General features: G+C 42.9%; 1 long non-coding RNA gene across 1 annotated transcript; it reads left to right on the top strand.

Annotated features, from left to right (window-relative positions):
* The first annotated feature begins 5,316 nt into the window (after window positions 1-5,316).
* Window positions 5,317-9,715, top strand: LOC120358660. Its single transcript, XR_005575572.1, has 2 exons — window positions 5,317-6,042; window positions 8,249-9,715. It is a non-coding gene; the product is annotated as an uncharacterized LOC120358660 (long non-coding RNA).
* The last annotated feature ends 320 nt before the right edge of the window (window positions 9,716-10,035 follow it).

A 10,035-nucleotide genomic window follows, 5' to 3' on the forward strand; every position in this document is an offset into this window, starting at 1 on the left:
ACGATCGTGTGACAGATGCCGTCCGACCCATTAAACACGCGTGTACATACGAGCAAAACGCATATTAGATTCATGATTAAATGAAAACTTCCGTGAACGGCACAGGGCGCAGCATCATTCGGCGGCCCAAATAGGGAGACAATGAGTCCGCGTATCCCGCGACATCTCGCATAGTGCGAGGAAATCCGAGACACCCGTAATCATCGCGGCGTCCGTCGTCGGAGGGGCGAAAGAGAACATACCTCCTGGGACGATAATTCGTCGGAGGGGCACCCAGAGCACCCCGCGGTGCTCCACGCCGGGAGTTTGTTGGATACGCCCCTGAAGGCGCAAGATCTAAGGGCGAGGGCACACGCGCCAGCACCCTTTGCCGCCGCGACATCGTCGCTTCCGCACCCATCGAGCGTCTTTCATGTACCCTCTCCTCCGCGTCCCCGGGTGCGCCATCCGCCACCCTTTTGTACTTAGCGCTTTATCGCGGGTATAGCGGAGAGTCTCTCATTGCACGATTTCGGCACCGGGCATCGAAAGGAATCGCAAACCCGTTTTCACGTTAACGCCCACCGGAAGCAGCTGAATTCGACGCCCGGACGCTTTACCTTTTGAAGATGCAGGGGTGCGTGGATCCGATTACGAGGACGCAACGTACGTTGGGTGACCGTTTCAACTCGTGCTTTGTACACACGTTCGATCCTGCGTCGCTGCGACGTACTGCGCTGGACCTGCGAACGCAAAAGAAATGTTTTCGTGAGATCGTCACGTTTCATGTTGAAATTTCTCATCATTCAAAAATAAAATATCAAATAAAGAGAAATGTCGTTCGATTTTTTCAAACAAATTTCTAAAATAAAAAATTTTGATTCTGGGATACAAATTTGATTTGTTCAATAGTCTGAAAATCTTTTCTATATCTGTAAATTCACGATGCCGCGAAGGATGGTAAAGAACGCGCTACTGACCGGGACTATCTCGACGCCTCTCATTCATCTTACGAAAAAGCCAAAGCCAGAGCTCGGAACCTGTTACAAATTTAATAACATATCAGCTTTCCTAATGAGTTGAGCAAACAGTAATCTTGTCCTGGGCCACGCTCCGCTTCTCAAATGAATCAGGACTCGGGGCCCCAAAAGTGTCGGTAGAACAAAGGAAAATCCTTTGTGCTCGTTCTAGATATTCCTGCTGAACAGGAACCCCGCCCACGCAGTCGTTATTACAACTTTTTTCCTCGCCGCCTCTATTGACCGGATCAACTTTCTAAAAGATCCGACAAAACCGCTGAAAATGAATTAAACCGACGCGGGAGGATTTCTAGAAAGGGAGATACTTTTCTCGATCTCAAAACGATCGATATTATTGGAAAGAAAATTTCGGACTTCTGAATGTCGGATTCTCGTTTTTACTGTTTTTCTTTTCACGCTTTACATCCCTACCCTCGTTACTCGCGCATTTTTAAATTCGCAATTAACCGGAGCTTACAAGCAATTAAATTTCGAGGTTCGTTACGTGGTCGCTTAAGCGCGAACATAACTAACGCTAATACCCTGCGAACGCCTTTCCCCGTCAAAGGTATCGAAGGCTAATGAATACTCGTTAGTTTCAGAAAGAATCACATTAGCCGCTGTGAACCGACGTGCATCGGTTTATTTTCGCTCGCGCTTCACGACCGAGTACACGCTCGTCACCCTTGGTTTTTTGTCCGTAGAGTCGACGGCGGGTTGCGTCGTCGGATTTCGGGGGTCGGCGAGGGAGACCGGTCCACGCCCCTGCCGCGATAATTCCAAGCCCGGCTGGTACGCGTGTGCTCTTGAGAGCAACGGCGAAATAGCGCGTGTGCGGCGGCTACTGGCCCCCGAAGAGGTTTCAACGGCAGCACACGCAGGGGCGTATCAAGGACGGACCGAGCCAACGCCCCCGTCGACCCCTAGGTGGTCCAGGGCGTCGCTGGGTGGTTCTGGAGCTTTAATTCCGAATGAGTTCCCTGCCAGCGGCTCTATATGAATATGCCATTCACGCATCTCCTTGTGCCATCGCTCTCCAACCTCGATTATACGATTACTCTAAATTTTTATTTCTTCCACATCTTGCTGACTATGTGTCCTTTATTTCTGGTAGCTGTCCTTTAGATTTGCTTATATTTTCTAAAAACACAATTCTGTTCTTTATTTTAAGGGACATTTTTTTTCTAATTTTTCTAATTAATTTCAATGTCTAATGTCATATTAATGGTTAAATTTTTACAGAAATAATGAATAAATTCAATTGTTTAATTTGAACTGGTTTGGAAAAATGTGAAAAACACTCTAAAAATTTTCAGATTTGTTCTTCATTTTCTCGAAAAAAATATGATCGCCGTATTCATATATAAATGAACCCTAAATATTAAAACAACGCGTTTCTCAAACTTGGACCGCAACCCATTTTTCATAAATCGGCAAACATCCACGAACTATAATCTTATCCTTCCTATCTAAAAAAAAGTGCATTGCATTGATACTCGATTTCTCGAAGTTATTGTTGTCGCTTTTCCACAATGCCGATTGGTTCTCTCGCTGCACTAACTTGAAAAAGCGCGAGCAGGAAGATAAATTATTAATTTAGATCCCTTTATATAATCTTTCCATTTTTTAATTTTTTATTAAATATAATTTTATAAATCTATTTCTGTAATACATAATGAAGTATAAAGATATGAAGAATGCGCTTATCTCTTGTGATTTCTGTTGACGATAACTTTAACGTCGATGCAAATCACTTTTATGCGCAAGGAATTTGATAATTGTAGTTTAATTCGAAATTTAATTTTGATTCCTACCGTCGCTCAAAACTTTGTCCGACTCATCGAAAATCAGTTCGCGATCTTTTGGGAATCCTCACATTAAAATGTAATCAGAGCATGAAAATTAAGTTCTAACGAGTAGTTTTTACTACTGTATCTTCAGTCCCATCTGTTAACACACCAGTCTCATTATATTTTACATTATTGTTTCCTTAATGTTAAAATGAATGATGCAAACTTTCTCATTAAAATAGCCCTCGCTATATTTCGAAGCAAAAGATAAGTGCGCCTACTCTCGACAGCTTTTGTCCGTCGCATCACGCGGCATTATATAAATTTCGATTAATGGTCACGGCTGTACGGGCCACGGGACCCGGTAGCCGAATCACAGATCGCATAAACACACACGGCTCATTAGCCGCAGGAGGATATAGGGTCGGTCGTCTTTTATAGCCGAAGGTGGCAGCGGCCACCGCCCTCTCGAAACGGCGAAAGCATAGTCGGTTTACGATGGGACATAAAGCCCGCGGACATCCCAGAGGAATACGTTTCCTCTTCTTTCAACTGCCCTCGTCTCTCTCCTTTTTTTTTTAACTTGGAAGCGATTTCCACGTAACGACAGAGAGTTGACGTGGGGCCTTTATCGCCCGTCGCGTCTACCATCTGCGGTTGACGATCATGATCGTACCAGGCCAATTGTCGCGCGAAAAGTTTCGCGGAGAGAAATCGGAAGAGCCAAATACGTGCACTGGTGGAAGAAGGGATGGTTCCGGGGAAATAATATAACTATATGTGAAAAGCTGCGCGAATGAAAACTTTTGTAAATTCAGGGAGCGAGGCCGAAGGGTTTCTTAACCCCTTTGAGCGAGCGATCGATTACGAGTCGCCGACGTAATTTCAGTGCTCAACGAGTGCCGCCGCATTAGCGGCTTTTCATGTCATTGACAGGTGCAACAGCTAGTCTACAATTCGAAGGGACTGATTGATGGGAAAACTGATACAACCATAAACTGTCGCTTAATTTTACAACAGTAATGACATGCTTACGTATACCTAATGCGGAGGGATGTTTGCTTGGTGCGACTTGAAAACGCTTGTCCTTAAATTAATACCGCAACATGCGACGAGTGTCAGGCTACGCGTGACTTTACCTGAATCGACATTCTTCCAGTTATAGAAGAGTGTCAAAATAAAATTACAAAAAAAACGCTTAGTATAATGAATGAATGAACATTTAAGTTGACTCCAATTTATTCGCAATTGTCAATTTTAATAGCGGATGTATATAGTAAAGAAATATTAATGTTAAGAGAACATGGAACACCTTTAAAACATAATTCAGAGCTAAGAAAATGTTTTTTTTAACTGCTTGATTAAATTAAACTTGATTTATTAATAAAATACTGCTTAGACAGAACGCTTATTCTTAAATTAATGAATTTATTTCATTTTGGAACAAAATGATTAATGATGACTGAATTATCACAGCAGATCTAATTAACCACTTAAATAATTTGATATGCTCTAAGTAAACGAACATGAGTAATGCATTTCTGAATAGAAATAAATATATTCTCTAAAAAAAATGTAATATAAAGTAAGTCGCGGTTACTTTGAATTTCTCTACATTTCCAAACAAAATTTAATTTTTCACTTTGGAAAATTGTGTGTTAACTGAAAATGTGCAAAATAATTTTTCGCACAAGAACACATTACTTCCAAGACGAAGAAATTTCTGCGAAATTCACTTCCAAACTAATTTCGCTTGAAAATAAACCGCTCGTTGTACCATCATTTTTAATCCGCAAGAGACGCATATAATTAATATACTTTGTACAAAACCGTGACGGGCTCTTCTTATATACGATCGCGATGCAGACGACGCACGAAAGTGATTAATCATTAAATTCCATATGGTTAAATGACAAAGCTAAATTGCTCCGTTTTACTTTTTCATCGAGAAATCACCCTTTGTACGACCAATTTATGGATACCCCGTACAACTGACACGCATCGCATCGAGTAAACGAGTCGTTCCAGGCAGTCCGTCTTTACATAGGAGCGTGCATAATGCATTCGTAGCATCGCTGTCTGCCCGGTACAGAGCATCTACGATCGATATTAAGTCGAAACATGGCGACGCTTAGGTGCTGTCGAGTGCACACTCGCTAAACCATGTCGCGTACGTGCATGCATCGCGGAGACTTGAAAATGGCGGGTAATTGTACAGTGCATTCGTTGCCGACGCAACCCACATGTGTAGGTTCACTCGTGAACAAACTTGAACGTCGATTAACGCGAGTCATCGAAATAACATGAATTTCAAGTATCATCCACGTTACTCTTTTGTACAGAAATATATACAAATTATTTCTTTTGCAAATTCAGAATTCATAAAAAAGAGAAAGAATTAAGCTAATTATATATTGTTACGGACATTATTTATCCTACTGATAAGTAATAATTGTTTTTTTTTTTAATGTAATAATAATTTTCCGTAACATTTTTACGTAAAAAAAAAATTAGTAATATAATCTCGTAGAGAATAAAATCACGCCGAGAGACTAAATGTCGTTTTCAATTCGCGGAATTATGTATCGTCAGCGATGTCATGGAAGAAACCGCCTCCGTATCTTGTTCCACGCAAACAGGACGTAAATACCTCTCGGAGATAGCCGTGCGATCATGTAATCCGCAGAGTACGGCGATGCGGCTTGTATCGGCGATGAAACTCCGAAAGTGGCTCGCGCACACGCGACGTCGATCCAGCGCATTCGTCCGGTAATAACGTAAGAAGATGCAAATGCGGCCCGCGGTCATGTCGTGCTCGCGTTTATGGAACTCGTATATAGTTACGCGCACGTAGAGCAACCCAAGGGGTTGTAATTAGTGCGTATACGGCAAGAAATCGAGGGTGAGTCGGGGTCGTGGAAATTACGCACACGCAATTAATTAAATAATGATATAATTGACCCGAAGGGCAGAGTAATTAGCTGATTGATATACAGAGACGAGACCGGGAGCGAAGGGACGTAAAAGGACGCGAGCGTGGGCCGGAGAGAGATCCTGCGAGAGGGGTAAGAAGAGGGCAGGAAGACAGAGAGGAGCGCCACAGACGCGCGCGGAGCCAGAGGGGAATTGTTTCATAGAAGTTGCATGCCGCGCAAATGACGAGAGTAGGGCTGCAATTTATTTGCAATTTGCATTCGATTTGCTAGCGGGATTTATCGCGACCCGCAACGCAAATTGATCGAATTAAACAGACGGTAAGTAGAATTGCGCGCGTCTCGCTTCAGGGTCAGGCACGTCCGGGTATATTCGCCGCGGTTTTCGCGACGTTCCTGCGGTAACTGTCATTAACAGGAGGAAAGAACGATGATCGTCGAGGCGCGTTCCGAGAACGTTCAGCAATGAGAGAACATCGTAATTCGTATACGAAGTGTCGATTCAAATATTCATTGTGCTCGAGGCCAAAACTCTATTTAACGTGAACAGATAAGTAGATCTGTAATGATTTAGTATATCAATTCTGATCAATAAAATAAATCATTAATAATGACCGATAAGAATAGTAATCAGAGCGAGAAAGAGCGATAACATTTATAGATCGCAAAGTTAATATTATAACCGACGATGTACTCGTTAACTGAAATTGTCATGTAATTATTTATTCTGTAAAAGATTTTAAAACGCGTTATAGAGACGCGATAGGAAAGAGTTCGATCGTGTAAATATAGATACGATCCACGTGTCGTCACCCTCACGACTTCTTACTTCTCGTCAAACACGATTCTGCCGTGTAAAACATTGGAGCGATCTTATGTAAAGTCCCTTGGCAACTCGACGAGACATCAGCGCGATGTCTCGGAAGGATGCAGCCGGCGCCAAAGAATCCTTTGATGCTCCGCCGCGCGGACGCTTTTTCAGGTAGCCACAGACGCATTAGTCGCTCCTCTCGTTCTCCTCTCCCATCCCTCTCTCCCGGGCGCTCTCGGCGCTGAAGACGCAGGTATCTAAATGAGCTGCTCAGAATCGTTAATAGGCTGCGAGCTCGGGCGAACACGTGTCACCGTTGCCAATAAACATCGGTCTACGACCCCTACGCGAGATTAATCATCGGCCAGCAATTTCTTTTCTCGCAATTACACGTGTATATTTCTTTAATGTAAGTACACCAGCGTTAGATAATCATACGAGTTAATTATTAATATATCGCTCGTTCTCTGTTTTAATCGTTTCTCCGTTCCCACTTCGTTTATCGACTGACTAATCTGTCGAAGCGGATTTGTCAGTATTCTTTAAATTGATAGAAAGTAGCTCACTGCGCCTACTATTTCTATAAAAACTCTGATAATAATAGCTGCGCTTTCATTATCGCGCATTGAAGAGGTCAGAATATGTGCGTCCTTTGTTCGCTATGAAATGGAGTATAAAGCCATCAAGCTGGCAGCAAACCGCGAGAGCACAGCGCGGCAGCGTCTTTTTTTCTAAAGTACACCCAACCTTGGCGCCAGTCGAGGAAGCCAAATCACGGCCTCATTATAAAGTAATTAAAACCCATTACTAATGCTATCCTTTATCGAAGGAAGCGAAAGGAGAGAAGCCGACACAATAAAGCCGGCAGTCAGACCCTCGTCTTCTCCTCCGCGCCGCGCAGCCCGAAGCCAAAACCTTGAATTTGGCTGTATAATCCAATAGTAATTCAAAGTACGACGGGACACGTCGAACCCTTGGACCCGTCAATATCCGTCCCATGATGACCTTCGAATAGGGTCGTTACGCGTTTTAATTGAATTTGATCGAGCGTAAATCGAACGCCACTGTCCGGCAACGCAAACGCGCGCTCCGCGCGTACGCTTAGAACTTTTTTAATCTTTCACATAATTATTCAGGCTATATTCGTCGCCGTTTCTTTACCGAGTTACGGAACATCAACCTTGATCTGTGTCGGCGTTGCAAGAAGCGTGCGCAATTAATGCCTCTTCCAACGCAAAAAGTTGCAAAAAAAGAGATTGATTAAAGATTGAGAAAAAACGTCGGGATTTGTTACAATAATCCACCGATTATTTTATACGGTGCGCGGTATTTTTCGGCACCACTCTTGTGGTCCTACCAATCCAGGGAGAAATGACAAAAAACGGTCTCAACTAAATAACGCCGTGACGCAGCCGCTGGCGCCAAGTCTGCTCCAACTCATTACCCGATTCTTCTCGGTGAACCTGCATCATGCTGCGAGGTTCAGTTTCAAAATTCGGCCAACGATACCCGAGAAATTTCTTGGTAGAATGACAAATGTATTTCACATCCAGGAATATTAATCACATTCACGTTAAATACACGAGACCGCCGCGGGATCTTCGTGCGTCTGTAGCGATCCAGCGTAGAAGAGAGACAATTATTTCTCAGTGTCGTATTCAAACAAAAGTTGCTTTCTTTTAAATTTGACAACTATCATTATTCTCTTCTTTTCAGCAAATTTTCTCCGAGGGGTTGCAACATCGCCACGATCTTATCGGAGCGTCGAGCGTCACTTTTCGCATTCCGACAAAGCCGGCTTCGTAAAGGCAGCACCGATGATGGTGGAAAGATACAAATTGGGGTCGGGAGAGTAAAGGTTCGATCATCCGACCGAAGATCTTATCCGCCTAATGGTGGCAGAAGCCACCACAGCCTAACTTAAAAGTCACTTGGTACCAACAGGTACTACTACCAACTACTTTGACACGATTAATCTGGCACAACTAATTTAAATATGTTTTTGTGACGTTGCTATTTAGTCTGATGCAATGAATTTTATCTATATTGCTATCTGATACATGGAATACGTGAAATTGTTAAAAACACTTCTCTTTCAGATATCTTTGAAGATAACGAAAATCACGTTGTCAAAAATATATTATATATATATGATATAATAGATCAACAAAAGAAATTATAGCAGATACATCATATTACTTAACTGTTCGCTCCAAAAGAGGGCAATTCGTTCTTCTCGGCCTTTCGGGCTTTCTTTAATTAATGAGGTGTATTGAACTATTGACGGATACAATAGCCTCTCGAATCAAGTGGTGACTGGCCGAAGTGCTAACCGACGGATTCTTTGACGGCTGAATCGAAATAATTTAATTAGCCACCTCCATTGGCAGCCGCGCGCAAAGTCCCTTCATCAGGATGAAAAGAGAATTTTTGCTCGTTTTGAATCGTGAGTGCCGCACTTCCGATTTTCAAAATTCACAACAGAGCACTGTTTCTTTTGTTTCTCTCGCGATAAATAGCGCAGATTGTACATAATTATAGGTAATTGGAAAATTTATTTTGAAATTTCATGACGATTCCTTGAAACAAGTGTCAATGTTCCCGCGTTGGCTCAGATTTTAACGGATATCGTGGACGTTACGGATCCAACGGCGTGTGCCCCTTAAGGCAAAACCTTTCGATCCTTTATACAGATTTACTCACGCCCCCAGATCCTTGTTTACGCGGCCGTAACCGCAGCTTGCTAAACATTTATCGTTCTTGCTCAGATAAAAGCTCGATAACATTATTATTACTATTACTCCATACCCGAGGCGTTTCCTAAGTGCTTTTCGCTCTAAAACATCGAAAGTGCTTTTTAAGATGTGATCGCGCCTCGGTCGAAAGGACCCCCTATCTCTTTACCTGCATTCAGGATAATCGCAACCGTAACGTTGGTACGCGTAAGTCGATGGACGCTTGGCAAATAGTAATTGAAATTTAAGCATCATCGCAATATTGTATCTCCTTAATGCCACTCGCGTACATACAACGTATTGAATGATGCGTAGTAGGATATCGAGCCCGAACTCTCTTCGCCTTCCACCCAATGTCCCAACGTACAGTTTTGTATCATCCCTCATATCGCTCTACCTCGATTTAACTTTGTAATGATATCGTAAATATATACATGTATCTACAGGCTTTTTAGATTTTTATCTTCTTGCCTTTTGTGTCGTTAAAGGGATGTCATGTTGACCGGGCCGCCGTTAAATCAGGAAAGTCCAAATTACACGGTCACAATGCCGTGCGCCACATCGTAAATTTATCAATGGACGAGATACTCATTGTTGGCGGAGGCGTCCCCTTTGACGAGGTGTTAAGAAAATACCTTACTGAATGCCGTTTAAGTTTCGCGTGATTTACGATGTTGTATTTATGGTTGTGTGAAGAGAGAGAGAGAGAGAGAGAGAGGAGCGAAGGAGAGAGAGATCCTACGGATCGATACTGCGCGCCGCGTCTTC

The sequence above is a fragment of the Solenopsis invicta genome, chromosome 9 (genome assembly GCF_016802725.1).
Source record: "Solenopsis invicta isolate M01_SB chromosome 9, UNIL_Sinv_3.0, whole genome shotgun sequence".
Taxonomy (NCBI): domain Eukaryota; kingdom Metazoa; phylum Arthropoda; class Insecta; order Hymenoptera; family Formicidae; genus Solenopsis; species Solenopsis invicta.